The sequence below is a fragment of the Hibiscus syriacus genome, unplaced genomic scaffold (genome assembly GCF_006381635.1).
Source record: "Hibiscus syriacus cultivar Baekdansim isolate YM2019G1 unplaced genomic scaffold, ASM638163v2 tig00110469_pilon, whole genome shotgun sequence".
Taxonomy (NCBI): Eukaryota; Viridiplantae; Streptophyta; class Magnoliopsida; order Malvales; family Malvaceae; genus Hibiscus; species Hibiscus syriacus.
In genome coordinates, this window is record NW_024062751.1 from 1,174,201 (window position 1) to 1,199,176 (window position 24,976).

Genomic DNA, 24,976 nt, shown 5'->3' on the forward strand with positions numbered 1-24,976 from the left:
TCATCTTGTCTTCCAACTCCCTCTGGAGCTTCAACATGTTCTCCTCGATCTGAGCAATTCTGGCTTCCATTTTCTTCTTTTTCAAGCGGGTGTTACACAGATGGGGTGTGTCCAACGCTTGAGGCGGTGTATCTAGTATTTATTCCTTTATTGAGACATTCTTCCGTTAGTTAATGCGAATGCAAAGAAAATAACAAAATGCAAAATATGTCTAAATGCATGATGCATGAAATGTCTGAGGCATTGATCCAAAAAATGTGCTTGTTATTATGAATAATCCTGATTGGGGACAAAAGTGTTACGTATGGAGAGACAAAAAACATTTTGATGGTATAGATTCAGAACACCTCTGATAAGTGATTCGTCTTCCGTCTTTTTTGTCACTGGTTGAATATCCTATCGAACCGTTACGGCTCCTTTGGCTAAACTTGTGTCAGTGACGAGCTGCTTGCCCCAAAAAAGGTCTCGAAGTACTGCATCTCCGACTTTCACTCTCTACCGAGCTTGTTTCTATTGGAGCCCTCCATCCAAAGTTTATCGGCTCGTTTCTTGAATTCGTCAATAATGGTCTCCAGCTTAGCTAGGGTTTCGCCATCTTATTCTCGTAGTTTTCGAAAGGACCGCCCGGGTCAGAAACATTTTCCTCGTCTTGCCCCTAAACCTTTGCCTCTGAGTATTCTTTGACTACGGCTGGACTTCTGAGCTTTTCATCTCTTTGTATTATAACCCATTTGTCCATTAATGCAGATTATTCATGTTTAACAAATACTTTTTTGGTGGATCAACACCTCTTTTAAATGATGCGAATGATGAAAACAAAATAAAATAGAACAAAAATGAAAAAGGTTAGTGAGGTGAAAATAATAAAAAACAATCATTAAAATAAAAGTCCTACCCCACATGATATCTACCCTACATGCTTATTGTTCCTACTCGGACATGATCTTATCCTACATGCTATTTTCAAACAAATTCTAACCGCATATTTCTCTAGTTCGCATGCTTTGAACTAAAGTAAAGCATGAAATAAAATCAAAGCAGCCTAGGGTTTGGAATGAGGTTTTAAGGTGGGCTCTAATTGCCTGTACTCTCCGGCTTAGGTTCAAAAAAGGTACCCGAGTTCTCCTTGTTGGTGCCCCTTTGGGCTTGCCAGACCCTCAGTCTCAAGCCCATTACAAGCTTGTGTGGACTAAGTTAAACTCGAGAGGATACATTTCCTTATGCCTATACGGTGAATAAATTCACATGAAGACATAAGGTATATGAATCCCGAAGGCTACTTGCTAGGCCTATGCGGAGAATAAATTCTCACGAATGCGTCATTTTCACCCCCACTTAAAAGGGTTCAGAGCTCAGGTAATCTGAAATCATTGAGAAAAACGTCAGTACAACTATTTATTTGAAAAAAATAATCAGAGGTAAAAAATTGGAATCGAATAAACAAATTAAAATTAAAATTTACCTTTTTGCATAAAAGACAACCGAAAATTAATTCTAGTCTGACTCACTTACCTGTCCCCAGTGGAGTCGCCAAGCTGTCGGGACCGTCTTTCGATTGGGCCTGAAATTGGGCTCAAAATTGGGCTTCGACTTAGAAAAATAGATTAGGAGCCGCCACCGACGATTTTAAAATGAATTTAGGTGGGTTGGGTACCATTTTACCTGATCTGCGTTGTACCAGAAACGTGTTGGATCCGGGAGTCGGTTACGGTCAAGGAAGGATTAATACCCTTGAACCACCCTTTCGGTACCAATTAATTTACCGGTTGTCTTTATTTGTAAAAATTTAAAATTTAAATTGAAATTTAAAAAATCGGTTCGAATTGTTTACTTTTGATCGATTGGAATTTCTCTACAAAGTTAAAATGTTAGAGAATAAATAAATAAATATATATATTAAATAAATGAGAGGAAGGAAAAGAAAAAATAATAATAAAATAAAACAATAAGAAAATAAAGAAAATAAAAGCATTAAATAAATCAAAAGGGAAAGGAAAAAAATAAAAATAAAAACAATAAAAGAAAAATAAAAACAATAAAAAATAAAAAATAATGAACTAAAAATAAGAAAAACAAAAATGCACCAAAATTTGGAAAAAACTGAATAATTAAACTAAAAGTTAAAAAGAAAAAATAACTAAAAAATAAAGGACAAAATCAAAATAAATTAAAATGGATGGATTAACTTGACACTAAAAATGAACTGTAACAGAAAAAATAAAAGTTAGGGGCCAAATAACAAAAAAAAGGGAAAAAGAATGTAAATTGAAAATAAGACCAAATTGAATAAATCAAAATGCAGAGGCCAAATTGCATACAATGACCAAAATGAACTACGCTTCGAAAGTAGGAGGATGGCGGAAAAGATTAAACTTTTCCCTAATGCAACTTAGTCCCCCGTATAAAACCTCCAATTTTCCCTCATTCTCTCATTTCACTCAAATTATCATTCTCTAACCCTCCCAACTCTCTCAACATATCCCCACCGGTGGGGAATCGACCACCAGCCGAGCACCGTCTGCCACCTCCCAAAGCCGAGCGGCAGTCAAAAAAATGGAAATTACCCCAAACACTTGTCTCAACGTCCCAACCCAAAACCATAGACCGATTACCACAAAAAAAAACCCTCAGTCGACCTAGATCTGAAGCAAAAGCTTCGGCTTTCTACCTTCCCCGGCGAACGGTTCATCTTCCAATAGTCCCTTCTTCTCCAGTGTGCTTGTTGACCCTTGATGAGGCAAAAAGGCTTTCTTTTTTTGCGATTTTATTTCTGTCGTTTTGTGTGGTTGGTTTCGGCCTATTGTTTTGGTGGGTTTTTTGTGTAATGTTCTCTTTACTTTGTGTTTGATCTTGTGAATGGGTTCGTGATACTCTCGGTATTTTTGGTCGTTGGTTCGATTGTTGTCTCTGTTTGGTTGGTTCTTGGTTCCCCGTGGGTTTTCTCTGTGTATTGTGGTTGTATATTGTTGATGGTATTTTTATGACTCTCGGTTTTCTTGATTCTGTGTGTTCTGTTATCGATTTTGGGTACTGTTGATGTCATCGTTCGTTGATTCTCTGTGTGGTCTTTTTATACAGCCCCGATGGGGATTGTTTCCGATGATATGAGGGTTGTTCCCGTATGTTTCGGCCTGATGTTGTTCATGGTTGGCCGGTCATCCAAGGATGGGCCAGTCCCGGGAATTTCGGTCGGAAAATTTGCCGTTTTGGCGTTTCATGCTTGACCCCTTGACTACCCCTTGTGTGGTGCCTGTGCTGATGCGTGTAAACCCTAGCTTCTTTGGATGTTGACTACCGCTCGGTCAGGCCCAACTATCTCCAAACCAAGACTCAATGGACTGACAATAAAATGAAAATAAAATTAATAAAAGAAAGAAAAAATAAAAATAAAAATAAATAACAATGATAATAATAATAATATTATTATATAAAAAATATTTTCCAAAAACTATATATATATTTTCAAAGTATTTTAAAATTATATATTATATAGTTTTTAAAAAATGTTTTTAAAATTATATAGTTTTCAAATGTTTTTAAAACTATATATTATAAGTTTTCAAAATGATTTCAAAACTATATAATATATATATGTTTTTCAAAATGTTTTTAAAACTATATATATTTTCAAAATGTTTAAAAACTATATAATATATATATTTTCAAAAATGTTTTAAAAATTATATATTATATTTATTTTCAAAATGTTTTAAAAACTATATAATATATATTTTCAAAAATGTTTTTAAAACTATATATTATATTTATTTTCAAAACATTTTAAAAACTATATAATATATAAATGTTTTCAAACATGTTTTCAAAACTATATATTATATATATGTTTTAAAAATGTTTTTAAACTATATAGTATATTAAAAAAATGGGACAAAAATGCTCCATAACTGATTTGAAACGGAAATCGGACGGGAGCTGTCTTCTCCTCAAAGACAAGGACTCATTCTGCCGTGCCGCTACTGCCGGAATCTAGCAACTATAGCTCAGATGAGTGAACCAGATTTCTCTTTTAATTTGTTTGCTTGATGTTATCAAGAGGAACAGAAATATAAATAGGCATCCTCAGTTCTTAATCGACCCCCGTCTCCCGCTCTCACTGTTGTACCATGTTGTTGTGTATCTGAGACATCGATGGCAGAGTTATCGAGCTATGAAAATGTTTATATTGTGTCGTTCTTTTCCCATTGTTGGTTAATGCTCAAAATGTAACCATTTTATAATGATATTTAATTCTTTTTTTTAATAGAATTAAATTGTACGTTTCACCAACAATCAGTTGATCTAGTAGGATGAGACATTAGGCCCCTTAAGTAAGGTTAGGGGTTCGAATCCTGACGTTTGTGAATGGAATAAACTGGGTTGGGAGGATCGTCTTCGCCTCTGCAGTACCCTATATGGATTAGTCGGTCAATAGATCGGATATTAGTGATTAATTCAAAAAAAATTATTAATTTGAAATGACATTTTTGCCTCACTATTTAACTTATAAATAGTGGACAATTTTTCTCTTTTGTGAGATATTTCCTTAAGCAACATTCGTCCATTGTAGCGATTACATATATCGAGACGAATTCGTTTCTAAAATAATAATTAATACTACGATATGATTACCGTTCTGATTGACTATGTAATTCAATATTTTTCAATCATGGCTGACGCCTCATTCGTACCCAACAATCTCAAAATATAAATATGCCCGTGCTTCAACTGATGTAATCAGTTTACATAAATTGTTGTTTAGTTTGAGCCGTTCCTTTTATTAGCACAGCAAGTTGTTAGGGATAAGCTGAGCTCCATACATCTCATAATTTAATACATATTTAGAGTGATGTATTTAACACTCAAAAAATATATTAACTATGTGAAATTTTAAAGATAAATTTTAAAACGTTAAAGATAAATTTTAAATTTAATAAGTCTTGTATTACTACAATAATTAAAATTAATTATAAATACTAAAATCTCAAATATTTCGTAAAACAACTAAACATACACTTATTATGAACTAATGTAGTGACAAGACAATAACAAGAACTTTAGTTAAATTATAAAATTAAATCAATATTTTATCCATTACAATTTTTAACTAAACAGGTCATCAAATTAATGAAGATTAACATCTCATTTTAACTTAAAATAAATTTATTTTCTCGCGTTCTCTCTCTCTCTCTCTCAATATTTTCTCGAGAATCTTCAAATGCGTGATTTTTTGTTGTTAGTATAATTACTCATCATTAGGCGTCGTTGGACGGGACTGTAATATATAATTTAGATTAATTAATGATGCAAAGCGGCGTCGCGGCCAACGGAGTTTGCTCGTCGGAGTCGGTGAATGGAAGTCGAGATGTTTGCAGTCGTAAAGATTCTGATTCTTTATCAGCTGATCATCTTGTTATCATGATCCACGGAATTCTCGGCGGGTTACCTTGTCTTTCTTTCCTTTAATATTTCCGTTGAAGAATTTTGAGATTTTTTTTAGTTGGATTTTGGATGCTTGAATTAGTTCATTGGTACCTTAACTTTGTATTATGATGAATTACTTATTCCTTGTACTCTGTTTTGCGGAACTTTTTAGTTGTACTTGCACCATGATTATACACATTTCATGCTTGGTTTTATTGTAATCGGTTTAACCGGAAATGATTAAAATTATATTTTCGTGATTCTGAGATTAACTCAACAAATGTTGAATCTGAATTGCAATTTTTCCTGGTTTTTGACTATTTGCTTATAGTACCAATATCTTTGTTTTCAATTCTATGGTGTTTAATTGTGTTAAGTTCTATATGATATTTTTCTACGATTAATATGATTAAAAGTTCTTCTCAATTGGTTTCGGCCCTGGTTTTATGGTTGCTTGTGTAGTTCTTCGGATTGGAAGTTTGGAGCTGAACAGTTTGTTAAAAATCCCGGAGAAAGTATTTGTCCATTGTAAGTACCATTTTTTCCTCTTGGATAAATTTCATTATATTACCCAAAAGGAAGCAGTTAACTTGATATGATCCCGATTATGTGTTTTGAGTCATAAATGTGAATGTCCGATCGTGATTCTAGTAAGAAACCCCATAATGATAGCTTGAACTCTGAAATTGCATAAATATAAACATAAGAAGGAAATGATAGGAAATAATAATTGAAATGATAGAATGAGGAAGTTGTTTGAAGGTGATGGAAGAGTGATGGTTGTTGTGGTTTAATGATAATGAAAATAGATGAAGTATGAATGGCGTTGTCGTGGCAAATGGTGTTGTCATGGTAAGTGTTGTAAGGATAAGCGGATTGTGACCCGCTAGCTATTTGGAGCTAAGAACCAACAATATAAAAAAATGGAATCAAAATGGTAGGGTATGGAACGTGACCCACTAGCTATATATGAGCTAGGAACCAACGATATAACAAAAGGAAATGGATGAAGACTACAAGACTATCTTGAAGCCAATAAAGTTCTACAAGAGAACAAGAATGAAAACAACCTCTCAAAGATGTTTTATATATTCAAATGTGTGTCTACAAATAATCCCAAAGGTGCCTATTTATAGTATTTCTAAGAAGCATATGAAAAGACTCAAAAGATGAAAACATTCTCATCAGTTTAGCAATAAAATGCACTTGAATGCTTTGTCTTCTTATTTTCAAAGTTGGATGAATATTCTAGATCATTTTGGGGATGAATCTAGACAATTTGAAGATGAATTTGGCCTTAATTTCGTCCAAGGGGAGGAAGACTCTTGCTATTCCATGCTAAAAATTGTCTTGATAAGTGAATTAAATCACCCTTCATTGCATACTCCCTTGAAGAATATGAACAACCCTTGAACTTAGATGATAACAATCAGCTTTGAATGCCTTTAATGGGTGAATCAATAGTCCTTCAATGGCTTGTCACTTGGCTAAAGTTGAAAAGACTCTCCCTTGGCTCAAACTCATCCAAATCATCATGCATAAAATTCCCGTAACAAAATTCCAGCCTGCACTGTCTTCAATTAATCGATCATATCTCAAGCTCCTGATATCGGATTAAGGAGATTCAAAAGGCGTTGGAAAGATAAGAGATAGAGGAATAATGTCCAATTGATTTCTAGAACCAAACACATCTGTATCGCATCCAGAATTGGAAGACATTCTGACTAACATTCTTGCATATGATGAAACCATTCTACTTCTCTCATGCACCTAGACACAAAGGTGAACTTTATTCAATATTTAATTGAAAACATGCATGAAACAATTAAGACTTAATCTAATAAATGACCTAATTTCATGAATGAACTAGATGATTTAAATGCAATGAATGCTTGAATGAACAATACACTTATTAAATGCAATGGATGTTATGCAAACTTTAAATTCTCATGCAAATTCATGCATAAGCAAAGTAAAGTATTCCTCCCTTATTATTCCTTCTTCATCACATTCCAAACATGATGTGAACATACTCTCCATGGCTGCTTGAAACTCCTTAGCCCTTGCTCGTGTGATGGGGCCACTTGGGTACTTCTCCGGGTCTTTGCTATTGGCTATCATATCAGTCCCTCCCTCTTTAAGGCGATTTGTCCTCAAATCATCACCTATATCATAAGGAGAGAAGTCAGCAACATTGAAGGTTGTACTGATATTAAAATCACCTGGAAGATCTAATTGATAGGCGTTGTCATTAATCTTCTTGACTATTTGGAATGGTCCATCTCCCCGAGGCATTAATTTGGACTTTCTTTGTACCGGAAACCTTTATTTCCTCATGTGTAGCCACACTCAATCCCCTGTCTCAAAAGTAATTCACTTTCGACCCTTATTTGCTTATTGCTCGTATTGCTTAGTTCGCTTTTCAATGTTCTCCCTTACTTGTTGATGAAGCTTCTTAACAAACACAGTTTTGTTAAGTCCATCTTTATTCACAATTTGATCAGCATGTAATGGTAACAAGTCTATCGATGTTAATGGATTGAACCCATACACCACTTCGAAAGGCGTACGCCCCGTATTAGTATGGATTGAACGGTTGTATGCAAACTCCACATGTGGTAAACTCTTCTCCCATGTTCTCAAATTCTTCTGAATGATAGATCGAAGTAACATGGAAAGTACTCGATTCACCACTTCAGTTTGACCATCCGTTTGAGGGTGGGAAGTGGTGGATAATAGTAGCTTAATACCAATCTTACTCCATAGGGCTCTCCAAAAGTGGCTTAAGAACTTCACATCCCGATCAGACACAATAGTTCTTGGTATACCATGTAGCCTTAAAATTTCCCCTAAAACAAAGTAGCAATATGTGAGGCATCATTAGTTTTGTCACATGGAATGAAATGAGCCATTTTGAAAAATCTATCAATAACTACAAAGATGGAGTCTTTGTTGTTCTTTGTGCGTGGATGCCCTAGCACAAAATCCATTGAAATATACATCCATGGTGCTTCCGGTATGGGTAGTGGTATGTAAAGTCCATGTGGCATGGCTTTAGATTTGGCCTTCTTGCAAGTAATGCAATGCTCACATAACCTTTCCACATCTCGTTTCATTTTGGGCCAATATAGGTGTTCTTAAAGTATAGCCAAAGTCTTTGTTATCCCAAAATGTCCCATTAATCCTCCTCCATGGGCTTTCTTAGTGAGCAATTCTCGCATGGAACCTTGAGAGACGCATAGCCTCCCTTCCTTGAATAGAAAACCATCATGCTTAAATTATTTATCAATCGTCCCTTTCTCACAAACTTTGTAAATTTCCCCAAAATCAGAGTAAAAATATATAAGTCTTTAATAAAAGTAAAGCCCAACAACTTAGATTCCAAAGTGTTTAAAAGAACATACCTTTGTGACAATGCATCGGCAACTATATTCTCCTTACCTTTCTTGTACTTGATAACATATGGAAAAGTTTCAAGAAACTCTACCCATTTGGCATGCCTTTTGTTGAGTTTATGCTGCCCCGAATATGTTTCAACGCCTCATGATCAGTGTGAATGATGAACTCCTTAGGCCAAAGGTAGTGTTTCCATTGCCCTCACAAGAGCATACATCTCTTTGTCGTAGGTAGGATAATTAAGCGTAGCTCCACTTAATTTCTCACTAAAATAGGCTATAGGACGTCCACCTTGAGACAAGACTGCTCTAATTCCTACACCTGATGTAGCACATTCAATATCAAAAGTTAAATTAAAATCAGGTAGAGCAAGTAAAGGGGCATGTATTAAACAATATTTAATTTTATTAAAGGACTTCTCTTGATCTTCCCCCCAAAAGAATTTAGAATTCTTCTTAATAACACTTGTTAGTGGGGTGGCTATGGTGCTGAAGTTTGGGACGAATCTTCGATAAAAACTTGCAAGTCCATGGAAGCTTCTAACTAGAGAAATGCTTGTAGGTCATGGCCACTCTTCAATGGCTTTAACCTTCTCTTTGTAAACCTCCAAACCTTCAGAACTCACAACAAAACCTAGGAAAACAACCCTGTCAGCATAAAATATACATTTTTGTAAATTAGCAAATAGTTTTTCCTTCCTCAAAACAAGTAAAACTGACCTTAAATGTTGAATATGTTCTTCGTTTTACTATATATTAGAATGTCGTCAAAATAAACCACACAAAACTTTCCCAAGAATGGCCTAAGAACATGATTCATTAACCTCATAAATGTGCTTGGTGCATTAGTTAAGCCAAAAGGCATAATCAACCACTCATAAAGACCTTGCTTCGTTTTGAATGCTTTTTTCCACTCATCACCTTCTCGCATTCGTATTTGGTGGTAACCACTCTTAAGATCAATCTTGGAAAAGAGGTTAGAACCACTAATCTCATCTAAGATGTCATCTAAGAGAGGAATAGGGTGACAATACTTTACCGTATTTTTGTTTACCGCTCGACAATCCACACACATGTGCCAAATTCCATCATTCTTTGGCACAAGTAGAACAGATATGGCACATGGGCTAAGGCTTTCCCTCACGTAGCTTTTTCCCATAAACTCAAATACTTTCCTTTGCAATTCCTTAGTTTCTTGGGGTTGCTTCGGTATGCTGGTTGGTTTGGAATGACGGCACCGGGAACAAGGTCTATTTGATTTTCTATGCCACGAATAGGTGGCAACTCACTTGGTATTTATTCCAGAAATAGGTCATCAAACTCATGCAATAAAGACACAATAAAAGAAGGCAAATTTTGATCAAGGTAATTAGTGTTCAAAAAAATTTCCTTGTACATGAGCACAAGTGCTTCATTTGCCGTCATTAAATACTTTTTAAACTCTCTCTCTTTAGAAAGAATGATAATTTTCCTTCCCTCATTTTGATCACACTCTTTTCTTTTACCTCCATTTTGGTCTCTCTCTCTTTGGCTTTTTCAAATTTTCCTCTCAATTGAATTTGGTCTTCATGTATTTGCTTTGGTGAAAGTGGAGCTAAAGTGATCTTCCTTGCCTCATGGGTGAATGTATACCGGTTGGTATAACCATCATGGATCACTCGCCTATCAAATTGCCAAGGCCTTCAAAGTAGTAAATGGCTTGTGCATTGGTACGATATCACATAACACCTCATCTTTGTACTTCCCTATGGAGAAAGCAATTCGAACTTGCTTGGTCACCTTGAGTTCTCCCTTCGTTGAGCCATTAGTTTATAAGGTTGTGGATGCTTTATTGTTTCCAAGCCAAGTGTATCTACCATTAAGGTACTAGCAACATTAGTATAACTACCTCCATTAATTATAACAAAGCATACATTTCCTCCAGCGTGGCAGCAAGTATGGAAGATATTTTCACGTTGTTCATCTCCTCCATTGGTTTCACGTTTAGCTCCTTTTGACAACAAGAACCTTTCTTCCACGACATGCTCTAATTCTTCCATATCAATAGTAGCATCTTCATTCTCATTATCTTCTTGTTCCGATTCAACTTATCCATCATCTCAAAGAAGCATGGTGTTGCGATTTGGACATTGGCATGCAATGTGTCCACGCCCAAAACACTTAAAACATTGTATGTCACGAGAACGATTTGGAGTGGCAACAGTCTTACCCTTGCTGGTTTCGGTAATGCTTACTTCCTTTGAGCAGTCCTCCTCTTTCGTGGGATGACAATGGAGGAGTTTCTTGTATGAACTTTTCCCCCATTTTGAAGTTGCACTCCTATAAGATCGTGTGGTACCTTTCCTTTTGAGTTATTTTCCACCTTTATGGCCATATGCACCATGTCTTCCATCTCCATATAATGTTGCAACTCAACCACGTTCGCAATGTCTGGATTAAGTCTCGCTAGGAATCTTGCCACTGTGGCTTCTCGATCCTCATCGATGTTGGCTCGAATCATGGCCACCTCTATCTCTTTGTGATAATCTTCAACATTTCGGTTACCATGTGAAAGGTTTTGAAGACGGTTGAATAACTCCCGATGGTAGTAGGTTGGAATGAATCGCCTTCGCATTACTGCTTTCATTTCATCCCATGTAGTGATAGGATGTCTCCATTGCGTCTCCTAATTGATGTCAATTGATCCCACCATATTAGTGCATAATCCATAAACTCAAGGGCAGCGAGTTTTACCTTCTTGAGTTCGGAATAATCATGGTACCCGAAGATGTGCTCTACCTTCTTTTCCCATGCTAGGTAAACCTCGAGATTCGTCTTGCCTTGGAATGGTGGAATGGAAATCTTGATATTAACAAGATTATCATCCATTAATGGACAAAACCTTTGGGGCCTTATACCTCGATTTCCCATTCTTTGTTGTGATGCACGATCTTCTTCTGGTCTTTCCACTTCTTCATTTCCTTCTTGATTGACATCTTCTTGCTCTCGAAATCCTTGAGTATGTTCCTCTTCAATACAGTCAATACGTTTATGGAGAGGTTCCAACTCTTCCCTCAAAATCCTAGTCAATTTACATACCATAGCTTGCATTTGTAGATTTGGTTCAACGGTACTGTAACTTGAGAATTGTCTCCCGAATGATGAGACATAATTAGTAATAAAAAAACCTCACCAAACACTCCAAGAAAAGTCACTCCCACTCGTGTTTCACTCGAGATGGCTTTTACCCTTAATGATCACTCTTGCCTTTTACCACTCGTGCTTTGATTTCAAGTCCTTTTGAGAACTTCCTCAAGGCTTACAAGGTCTAGTGGACTTCGACTGAAACAATTATAGTTTGGTAGTAATGATAGTGAAAGAAAATTGGCTACAAGGAAAAAAGATGGTAAGTAAAGGTAAAAAATTGAATAATTGAATATAAAGATGAAGTAAATATTTTTTACTTTAAAGATGAAAAGAATTACTCCCTCTCTCTTTAAACTTTTTTTCTTTTTTTCTTTCTTTTGATTTTTTTTTATTTTTTTACTAACCCGGAAGAGAGAAAATGATAGACTTACTGAATCGACTAGCTCTGATACCAAATGATATGATCTCGATTATGTGTTTCGAGTCATATATGTGAATGCCCGATCGTGATTCTAGTAAGAACCGTAATGATAGCTTAAACTCTGAAATTGCATAAATATAAACATAAGAAGGAAATGATATAAAATAATAATTGAAATGATAGAATGAGGAAGTTCTTTGAAGGTGATGGAAGAGTGATGGTTGTTGTTGTTTAATGATAATGAAAATAGATGGTGAAGTATGAATGGCGTTGTCGTGGCAAATGGTGTTGTCGTGGTAAATGGTGTTGTCGTGGTAAGTGTTGTAAGGATAAGCGGATTGTGACCCGTTAGCTATTTGGAGCTAAGAACCAACAATATAAAAAAAATGGAATCGAAATGGTAGGTATGGAACGTGACCCACTAGCTATATATGAGCTAGGAACCAACGCTATAACAAAAGGAAATGGATGAAGACTACAAGACTATCTTGAAGCCAATAAAGTTCTACAAGAGAACAAGAATGAAAGCAACCTCTCAAAGATGTTTTATATATTCAAATGTGTGTCTACAAATAATCCCAAAGGTGCCTATTTATAGTATTTCTAAGAAGCATATGAAAAGACTCAAAAGATGAAAACATTCTCATCAGTTTAGCAATAAAATGCACTTGAATGCTTTGTCTTCTTATTTTCAAAGTTGGATGAATATTCTAGATCATTTTGGGGATGAATCTAGAAAATTTGAAGCTGAATTTGGCCTTAATTTCGTCCAAGGGGAGGAAGACTCTTGCTATTCCATGCTAAAAATTGTCTTGATAAGTGAATTAAATCACCCTTCATTGCATGCTCCCTTGAAGAATATGAACAACCCTTGAACTTAGATGATAACAATCAGCTTTGAATGCCTTTAATGGGTGAATCAATAGTCCTTCAATGGCTTGTCACTTGGCTAAAGTTGAAAAGACTCTCCCTTGGCTCAAACTCATCCAAATCATCCATGCATAAAATTCCCGCAACAAAATTCCGGCCTGCACTATTTCAATAAATCGATCATATCTCAAGCTCCCGATATCGGATTAAGGAGATTCAAAAGGCGTTGGAAAGATAAGAGATAGAGGAATAATGTCCAATTGATTTCTAGAACCAAACACATCTGTATCGCATCCAGAATTGGAAGACATTCTGACTAACATTCTTGCATATGATGAAACCATTCTACTTCTCTCATGCACCTAGACACAAAGGTGAACTTTATTCAATATTTAATTGAAAACATGCATGAAACAATTAAGATTTAATCTAATATATGAACTAATTTGATGAATGAACTAGATGATTTAAATGCAATGCATGCTTGAATGAACAACACACTTATTAAATGCAATGAATGTTATGCAAACTTTAAATTCTCATGTAAATTCATGCATAAGAAAATTAAAGTGTTCCTCCCTTATTATTCCTTCTTCATCACCTTCCAAACATGATGTGAGCATACTCTCCATGGCTGCTTGAAACTCCTTAGCCCTTGCTCGTGTGATGGGGCCACTTGGGTACTTCTCCGGTCTTTGCTATTGGCGATCATATCATAACTGCTACAAGCAAACAAAACCACACTAGGAGAGTCCCTTATCTGGATATCTCCCGTCGATTACAAAGCTGAGTATTAACCATATCCAATATATCAGTCTTTTTACCCGCAACTCTAACTTGAAAAACTTCTTTAACAACATGCAGTAATCAGTAACCTCTTGAGCTACCCCTCGAAACGCCTGCAATAACCATTTTCTTGATTATATCTTATTCGATTGTTGGGATGATACATGACAGTCCATTAATGCATTCATAGTGGTATCAGTAACCATTAATTTGGTTTTAGTCATCACTCAGAACCCACACTTTCAACATGTATTTTAGTAAGCTTTTAAGTATTGAAGTTTTTGAGATCAGCAATGATGATATTTAAGTTTGAGTGGTGTACTTCAGCTTGATTCTTGGTGAACATGTTTGCAGGAAGTGAACGGAATATGTCTAAGCTGACTTTAGATGGTGTGGATATAATGGGTGAACGATTGGCGGGGGAGGTTAGCACAAATTTCATAATGTCCTATTTAAGTCATCAAAATCGTAGCATTTAATAGAAAACTATCAATTTCATAATCTACTATGTTATCAAGAAAAATATTTGAATACCAGGTCCTTGAGATCATTCAAGAAAGCCAAATTTATGCAAAATATCTTTTGTTGCACATTCTGTTGGAGGATTGGTAGCTAGATATGCAATTGGGAGACTCTATAGACCACTGTTGGTGTAAGGAGGAAGCGAGGTGTACAATTGGTGGCTTGGAGGCTATGGACTTCATCACTGTTGCTTCTCCTCATCTTGGTTCAAGGGGTAATAAGCTGGCAGGCCTTTTTTATTAGCAAATGAATATGCATGTACTAGGCAAAACAAATTACTCTAGTCTCTTGTTCTCACTCACGTGTCAGTATTTACATTCACTATGATTAAATGTGTCGATGGTGTTTATGACAGCATTACTGACTTTTCCATATGGTGATTCCGTAACTTTTTTTTTTGTTGCTTCTGAAACGATTTACTGCTGTAGTTTCTTTGTTGTAACGCATCGTACTTTTTCTGTAATAGTTTTGCTTGCCATGCAATATATTATCTCTCATCAATGTTGGCACGTGAAGTATTAGCCATAGTTGGGTTATCTTTGCTTATTGGTGTAGTAAAATATTTGTTTCTAGGTACCATTTCTTTTCGGGATAACCGCTTTTGAGAAAGCAGTAAGTTGTGTTATTCATTGCATATTTAGGAGAACAGGTCGGCACCTTTTTCTTACTGACTATGATGAAGGAAAGCCACCGCAGCTTAAGCGTATGCTGGATGATAGTGATGACTTATATTTCATGCATGCAACTTTCCCCTTCGTCTCGATTTCTTTCTATATAAAACTACTTGACTTTTATGCTCTGGTTTTGTAAAGTGACTGAAATAGTAGCGAATTTATCTATGCAGGTCTGCTTTACGTATATTCAAACACCGGGTTCTGTTTTCCAATGTGGCCCACGATCCTATCCGATTTACATTTCCTTAGCAACTTTAATTTCAACCTTTCATGATTTTTGTTAATTTGATTTTATTTGTATCTATTAACGAAATATTATAAAGATATTGTGGGCTGGAGAACCTCGTCAGTAAGACGGAATAGTGAACTGCCAAAGGTATAATCTTTGTGAAGTTTTGCATTTGACTAACGTTAACTATTCTTTTGGGTTGAGGTTGATGTGCAAAAGCCTGTCTTGTTATTAGTGGGAGGAGTCTCTAAATGAAACATATCCACATATTGTCTATGAAGAACACTGCAAGGTTTGCGACAATGATCAGGATGAAACTATTTCAGCGGAGGATCATGGATCATCTGACAAGCTAGAAGGTATACAAAATTAAGGAATTAGAAACTGCACTTTCGCTAATTTAGTTTTTCTTTTAGCTGGTTGCCTCCAGCATCCCAAGTTTACTACTATGCTTTCCCAAAATGTAACAAACCGAAAAATCCCCAATTTTTTTTGGGGATAATTCAACAATTTATTACCCAAAATAGCAAAGTTATGCTACAACCAATCAACCAATCAACAAAAGAAGCAAAGCAACCTAATTACAAAAAGAACCAAAGATTGGTTAGACCATACCCCAAACATTACAAAAAAAATAATTAGTGTTATCAAGTCTATTAATAGCTTTACCCCTAAGTCTAATGCTAACAACATCAATAATGTCTTTAAGCAAAATATCGATCGATCTAGAACGACCCTGGAAAATACGTTGATTTTTTTCCTGCCAGATGGAGTAAATAAAAGTTTCCAAGAAATCTTCAATAAGGTGGTGATAAGAGACTTCCCTTTCCAAGTAGTACTTGCCCGAGAGACCATTGTTTCCCAAGTGAGGGAAGTAAAGGTCATACCATTCAGTTGCAAAACAACTTTGCAAAGTCCAACAACAAAAGAACATTGAGAAAAGAGATGATCCTGCGATTCTTGATCTCGACAGCAGTTAACACATAAAGCATCAGAACATAATCCCATTCTCTGCAACCTGTCTCTGGTAGGTAACCGATTCAATAAGGCCATCCAGGAAATCAAACTATGCTTTGGAATATGCATAGGGTACCAGATCAACATGTGCCAACAAACTTTCAAGCCTTGTGACCGAATCTTGACCCAGACTTCCCTAATCGGTTGAGGAGCAGACATAACAATAGGATAAACAATTGGTCTCAACTTGAGAATTCTATTAATGCTCCAACTAACGTTAGATCCTGTTTCAAAGTTCCAGAAATCTTGTTCCTTAAAGACATAGGATTTAAGCCATGCTACCCATAAAGATCCGTCGCCTGCAAGGATCTTTCTAATAAGGCTTATGGTACAAGCTCTGTTCCAAATATAAGTGTTTTTCAGCCCCAAACCCCCTTCAGACTTCAGTAGACATATGGTCTCCCAATTGACTCTAGCACCGGCTGCTGATGTATCAGCTCATTTCCAGAAAAACCTAGAACAGAGTTGATCCACTGATTTAAGAATTGAAGCTGGAAGTATGAGTTGCCTACACAAAAAATTACAAACACTGAACAGGACAGAGCGAATTAACTCAAGCCTGCCAGCGTAGCTTAGGTTCCTGTCAGACCAGTGCTGCAACCGTTGCCTGATTTTCCCGAGTAATGGTTCACAGTCTTTGATAGTTAACTTCCGTGTAACAAGAGGTATGCCAAGGTATCTGACATGCAAGATCCCAATCTTGAAGCCAGAAATGAATTTAATTTCCTCTAACGTCCTGGCTGAAATACCCGTTGCAAAGAGTTCACTTTTTGAAGAGTTAAGTTTGAGCCCTAAAACTTGATAGAATTGGTCAAGAACGCTTAGAACACCAACCACAGAATTGACATTGCCTTTATAGAAAATCAAGAGATCATATGCGAAAGAAATGTGAGTTAGCCCAATCTTCTTGTACTTTGGGTGATACGCAAAGATGCCTTTAGCAGCAGCCAAATTGAGAATATTAGAAAGGACGTTCATAGCTAGAACAAACAAGTAAGGGGAAATAGGGTCCCCTTATCTGAGCCCTCTAGCTCCTTTGAAATATCCAGTTAAAGATCCATTGAAGGAGATTGAATACCTGGCTTGGAAAAAACAGACTTCAATCCAATTAATGAATTGTTTTGGGAATTGAAGAGCTTGAAGGATTGATAAGATGAAACCCCAATGCAAGGAATTGAAAGCCTTATTAAGATCGATTTTCATAGAGAATCTTGGAAAAATAGCTTTCCTACCATATCCTTTGACCATTTCCTGAGCAAGAAGTGAATTATCGATAATGTTTCTTCCTCCGATAAAAGCAGTCTGATTCAAGGTAATAATCCGAGGAAGGTAAACATTCATTCTATTAACAAGAATTTTAGTGATTGCCTTGTAGATAACAGAGCAGTAAGAAATAGGCCGAAAGTCCTTGACAGCACTAGGATTGGGGATTTTAGGAACAAGAGCAATAATGGTGGAATTAAACCCCAGGTGAATAAAAGCATTGTTGAAGAAAAATTTGACAGCTTCAGTAACATCATTGCCCACAATAGCCCAGGATATTTTAAATAAATAGGGAGTGAATCCATCCGATCCAGGGGCTTTATCATTGCCTTGGCAAAAGATTGCATTTTTAATTTCCTCATCAGAAATTTCCTTAACAAGATTAGATGGAGCATCAACTGGCATGGAAAAGTTAAGGAGATTATTGAGAAGAGCAGGGTCAATATCCTTGACCATTGGGTAGGAAGTACCAAGGATCTTAGAGAAGAATTAAATTACTTCATTAGACATGGCTTCATAAGACTCAAGTCGATTCCCTTTGTCATCTACAAGTACTCTTATAGTGTCCCTCTTATTTTTAAAGGATACAATCGAGTGAAAAAATTTGGTGTTTTTATCACCATCTCTAATCCAATGAACTTTAGCCTTTTGCTTAAGCAGATTAGATTCAGCAACTTCAAGAATTTTCAACTGATCTTGTAATACATGTTCATTCTCAATGGCTTCTTCTCCTTTAAGAGTTAGAAGTTGTTGATGTTCCAGCTCAATCCACTTTATTTTGACACGGTCCGAAAGGTTGCTATAATTGTCGTTGTTAAATCCCTTAAGACAAACTTTGGGTCTTTTCAACTTAGAGAACAAGACTGTCATAGGATTTCCGTGAACATTGTGAAACCATGACTGTCTTACAGTACTCAAGAAATCAGGATGGGTAGTCCAGAAGTTAAAGAATTTGAAAGGTTTTGGTCTAGATGCTGGATGTTCTTTAGAAAGCCAAATAACAATCATGATATGGTCAGAGACACCTGGAGCAAGGAACTCAACAAAGGAGTTAGGAAAAGAAGAGGCCCAGCTAGGATTAATCAAGACTCTGTCGAGCTTCCTAGCAAGAAAAAATTCTTGTTGTTTATTACTCCAAGTAAATTTTGGGCCAAAGAAAGGATGATCATGCAAAGCAAGCTCTTGTGCAAATTCTTGAAAATCTTTAATGTCAGGAGTGAGATAATGGCCTAAGAGGTCGTGGTCAGAGCTTTCTTGGGAGTGCAGAAAAGTGTTAAAATCACCTCCTAAGACCCAAGGAGAATGATCAACAATAGAATCAATTTCCTTCATCTTATGCCAAAGCTGCCTACGATGTACTCCATCATCACTATCGTAAATGGCCGAGATGAATACCGGTTTGCCATGGAAATTCCCTTTAGCAGTAATACTCTGTTCAACAACTTGGGTAATAGACAGATTAATTCCCTTCCTCCAAAGCATCCATATTCTACCATTTATGGCATAATCATAGTTGAAGCAAATGTTCCAATTAGGAAAATTAGAACTAAAGATTTCCTCTGATTTATCCACTTTGACTCTAGTTTCCAATACACAAAGAACATCTAACTTATTCTGCATGGCTCTAAGAACCACTTTATTTTGTTTTAGAGGGCTATTAAGCCCTCTAACATTCCAGAAACTGATTATCATAGACTTGGTGATCCAGAGGATCCCCCTGGACTTTCAATAGATATATTTTTACTTTGTCGAGATGATTTTTCTTTTTCGATTTAAGCTTCTTGACTAAACTACAACTCCTAATTATGCTGCTTTAGACTTTCTTGATTAATTCTATAAATTAGGGATTTCTTCAACATAGCTGAGCACTTCGAATCTGTTTTTTGTTCCTGATAGTGAGCCCTTTATAGTATCCTTTATAGGTCTAGCTCTTCCCCTTTTAGAAGTTGAAGGCTGGGAAATTGTGTTGGTGACAGGAACAATGGCAAGCTGGGAATTAATTTGATTTGCAACAGTAGCATTCATTTCAACCTTATGTTGCAGTGACTCAGAATTAGCAGAAAGGACAGAATGCACAAGCTTATCGGTAACAGAAGCTTCTGACTTCTCCTACAGATTAGAGGCATCATCATCCTTAGAAAGTTCACTGGGTAAACCCTGAACAGAATCAACTCCTCCATCAAGATTATCAGATTGGTTCGAGAAAATTCCTCCCGACTCCTCCTGCATGTTACATGCCTCAATATCCTTAGAGGTATTACGAGCTTGTTCTTGAAGAGCTTCAACACCTCCAATTTGAATGGGAACAGGATTTGTAATAGATCCCTTCTTTTACCAGACTTGAGCAGCACCAGAGTTGACAATGGAATTGATTTTTTGCTGGCAAGCTTTATCATTGTGCCCAAAAACTTTGCATTTCTTACAAGAAGGGGGATACCAAGGAACCTCTACATAAATAGAAGTTTTCTATCCATCTTTAAGAGCAACTTCTATGTATTTGGAAATGACATCATTTACACCTATTTCCACACATACCTTTGCAAACTCAAGCCTAGTTTTAGTAGTAATAATTATATCCATTGAGAGTGGGAAACCAATTGCACTAGAAATGTAACTAAGTCCTACTCGGGAGAAAAGCTCTAAGGGAACATTGTATAAATGAACCCAGATAGGAATCTTAGTTAAATCTAAACCAAGGCTTTGCAAATTTGGTTCCCATTTCCTAAGAATTAGGGTTTCGTACATGCCAAAGACCATTATCAACAACCCAATCTCTGGCAGATTCATTATCAAATGAAAAGATAAAAAGATTGTTGCCCGTAGTACTGACCTGAACACGTGAACCCATTAAGAATTTGCTCCAAAGGTTGTTGACGATTCTTTGTAATGAAGCAAAGCTCGGTGTGGCTCCAATGAACTGACCCACGAGTGATCATTTCCATTCAGAAATTGTCGCATCAAGGATTCAGGTGGGGGAAGCACAATCGGGGATCTGTCGTGAACTTTTGGGGGAAATATTCAAGGTCGTGGGAATCTGAACACTTGAATAATTTTCTCCAATCATTAAGAATTCAGTTCAGCCGTGAGAAGAAAACAAGAGCTTCGAAGAGAGAGGGTGGCAAACGAAAGAGAATCGACGGTGAATCAACAGGAAACTCGGGCGCCATTAGACCTGCTAACATGCACCCAAAGAAAACTATTTTGTGCTTTCATTCTCGGATTAATTATGTGGATCCTAACTTTGGGTTGAGCTGCAGGAGATGAAATTCGGATTGGAGACGGATCTTCGGGATTAATTTCGTGAGATCTCTTAATCCCCAAATTAAAACCCTAAAATTTGAAAAATTTTAACCCAAATTCCTAATTCGAAATCAGTGACTAAATTGCAAAATTGGAGAATTAGGATCCATTTTCGCAAATCCCTAGAAATTTCAATGTTATACCAATTTTTATTTGATATCAAACTCCCCTCCCCCGTTTATAACTCTACACAGTTATCCCCTTTTATTTTAAAAACCCTAGCAGCAACAAATCTCCCTTTAAGACGCCGCCGTTCACGCCATCCGACCGGTCAGGTAAGCTCACCGACAGTCTTCTTTAATCTTGTTCTTGCTACCCGAAGCCTCGTTCGCACGAAACCAGTGGGCTTTGCTCACGAATGCGCCGCGTCGGCAGCCTGCTTTGATCGTTCGTGGCCATGGCATGGCTAGAAGTGGCAAGGGAAAGGCCTAAATGGCTGGAAATTAGCCGGTAGACCCTCGTCGGCCTTGTTTTTAATGCTATCACCGTTTGACAGCAAAGGGTCGTCCTTGGTGGCCGGGCGTTTAAGCTCACGGAGAGTGTGGCCGTGAGTTCGTCGGCCCTCTGGACTATCGCTGGCCCACCCTTGTCGCCTTCATCCCTTATTTCAGTTCTGGCAGATTACGTTATTCGAACCAAATACTGCTGCTAAATTTCGTTTCGAATTGGTGATCGTCGTTATCGTTGTTAAATTCAATTTGAAATATTTGGGTTAATTAGATATTGATTCGGACATTGTAATGTTGCAGAAAACTCTGAGCCGAGGTGTGTCTCTTTAATCGGTGCTATATTATTTGTATGATTGATTTTGCTTCGTTGGTTGATAATATGTTTGAAAGCATGATTGATTGTGAGTTATCTGTGTTAAATGAAAGTCGGTTTATTTTGCCATGTGATGCATATTGACTGTCAGATCCGATACATGGTTGTACTTACCTTATCTGTGAATATGTTGACTCAGATATATGCTTCAGAAATATAAGTGCTTCGGAATATGTACGTCGGATTATTTTTTTTATGAAATATTGTTATTCAGATCAAATATAGGATATTCTATCATTTTGCATATCATGATGGGATGAATTTTGATAGGAGAAGTTCAGTGCATTTATTCGATGGGGGTGAATGTTATTTTTTGGATTAAGAGGCCTATGCCTTTGTGGATTTCACTTTCATGGTGTGTGGGTTGAAATAGTGTGGTTATGGGGAATCCACTCTCTTCTGGGTGTGATTGGAGTACGGATGGGTGTATGAGCATTTACATATCATTTGAACTGAGATTACTGATGATGTTTTGTTGTATGAATATTATTTCCTACTTCGGACTATGCTATTAATTGTGTTTGAATGCATTGTAGAGGCAACTAAGCTTGTTAGCTTACACCCCTTAGTTTCTCTCTTTCAGATTCTTGAGTTAGGACAATCGGTACTTGGAGCTAGACATTATCCCATTTTAAGTATTTTCTCAGTATGACATTTTATTCGGTTTTCTAATAATATTTTTATTATTTTATTTGGACTATGTACAATATGTTTTTGGATATTGGTTTTGAATATTGTTTGGACTTTGGGACTTGAACTTTGGGTTTTATAAATATTCGTTATAATTTTTTAATTATCAAAAATTTATTTTGGATATATATTAGGTATTTGATTACATTAAATGCGAGCGTAAGATTTTAATATGTCTAAAGTGACGTTTGAGGTTCGATTTGGGTAAAAAACAAGATGATGGGCTTCTTGGATCTGGCCTTTTCCCTCTAGGTCGGGTAAAAGCGGGTACATAAAACATTTGTTTTGCATCTTTTGATTGAATTGTTCTATGTTTCTCATTCTTAAAATTCCATTAATTGATAATGTTGTGCAGAGGAACTGATAAGAGGCCTATCCCGAGTTTCGTGGGAAAAAATAGATGTTAGTTTTCGCCGAAGTAAACAGAGAATTGCTGCTCATAGTGTCATACAGGTCTCAGTCTGCCTCTCTGGATCATATAAACTTTCAAAAGCAACATTTTATTTCTTCCGAGGGGGCATGTTCTTATTCTGCGTATTTTTGCAGGTTAAAGATCAAGTATTGCATATTGAAGGTGCAGATGTCATCCAACATATGATAGATAAGTTTCTTAAATTAAATCATCAATCTTTGAAATACATATCGTATGTGCAGATGCAATGTTCTTTTCACCACTGAGCTCCCCGTATTTGTCGACCGTTATCACTCGATATCTCCTTGCTGGTTGAATGGATCAGCACTCACTGGTTGCTAAGGATGTCTATGACAACTATGACTAATTCAGCTACCATTAAGAAACTTTTCTCATTCTCTAATAATATTGAGTTTGCTTGCTAAGAAAGATGGAAATGGGTAAAAACAAAAGAGGGGGTCCTTAATCTAATGGCAAAGATTTATAACTGTTTCTACTTTGTAGTTTAACCATTAGATTATTAAGTTTTTTTTTCATCCTGATCCATTTTCATCCTTAGATTACTAAGCATTTATGTTTTATACACGAGTTCAAGTTCAACACTATATGCCAAGAGTGTGTATCCATATTTGATAATATCTTAAAAAATAATTAAATTGAGAGATTTTTTAAATATAAAAGGTTATTTTTTTTAATTACTCAAATTATGATCAAATTGATAAAATCTATAAGTTATAGGGATTGAAATAATTATTATATTAGGTAAAATTAAACTTTTGTTTCGATTTTAACAGCGAAATGAATGTTTGTAATAATATTTTGATTTAGTAACTAAATTATAATATTTTAGTTTAGTTATTGAATTGTAATTTTCAGAAAAATGTAACTTGAATGTAGCTGAACTAATAATTAAGTGACCTGGAATGTAATTTACCCTATTCCTTATTAGCTTACATAACATCAAGCGTAGTGTACCCAAAGATAAGGGAGATAATAAAGGGGCACTGAATATTTCATTAATATCTTCGTAATCCCCAAACGCCGTCCAATTCGACGTTGTTACACTTTCCGGTACCGGCACCGCCTCCTTGGGGGTCACCGCCATCAACTCCTCATCCCTTTCACTACTTTAAACTCCGAGTTCTCTCTCTTTTCTTCTTCCTCCTCTTCACATCTCCTTTTCCTTGAAAAAGAAATATCTTTTGATAACGAGGAATCTGATTTCACAGCTTCAAGAGGGAAATTCAAAATGGCTTTGCGCCCACGTAGCTTGAACGCAGCTCGATCGTATGCTTGAGCAGCTTCAATGGCGGTGTCAAAGGTTCCGAGCCAAACCCGTGCGCCTTTCTTGTTAGGGTCTCTGATTTCAGCAGCGAACTTGCCCCACGGCCGTCTCCTAACACCTCTATAATGCCTCTCCTCACGCGGTTCAACCGCAACCGGAACTTGAGCTGAAGCCATGTTAACGTTTGCAGGTGGTATCATAACGTTAATACAAGGACGACGTCGGCTAAGAGTGGATTGCTTCGGCTGCTGGTTTGGGGTGTAAAGATGAGATGGGCTGGGAATCACACAGGTTTCGATGGAAGCAAAATCAGTAAGGAGATGTTGCCTTATCAGTTCCAACTGAGCTGATGTTTCTTCAGAAAATCCCATTGTGAATGAAGATAAATTCAGATACAGAATTTGAAAATATATATAAAAATGGAAGTAGGTGAGTTGAAGAAGAAATGTGATGGGTTTGAGTGGAAAAATGTGTTTGGTGGGATAGTATTTAAAGGGAAGAAGAGGAGAGTGTGTGCTTGTCAAAGTGTATTCATATTCCATGGAGGGTCCCTTCTCTTCGAAAAATTATTACATGGATTAAGCTTACTTAGCATCAATCAATAATTGTGACTCTTCATCTGTTTCTTACGGTAAATAACGAGTAAATAATTATTTGAGAATTATTTTAAAATTAATATATGTGATTTACTGAAGTCATAAATAACGCGATAAGAAGGATTCATGAAATAATTTCTCCTTCCT

At 36.4% G+C, this 24,976-nt stretch overlaps 2 pseudogenes; one reads left to right on the forward strand and one right to left on the reverse strand.

Moving 5' to 3' along the window:
• The first annotated feature begins 5,164 nt into the window (after positions 1 to 5,164).
• On the forward strand, positions 5,165 to 23,519 carry LOC120127580 (annotated as a pseudogene).
• A 379-nt stretch (positions 23,520 to 23,898) lies between these two features.
• Positions 23,899 to 24,674, reverse strand: LOC120127581 (annotated as a pseudogene).
• Between the last annotated feature and the right edge of the window lie 302 nt (positions 24,675 to 24,976).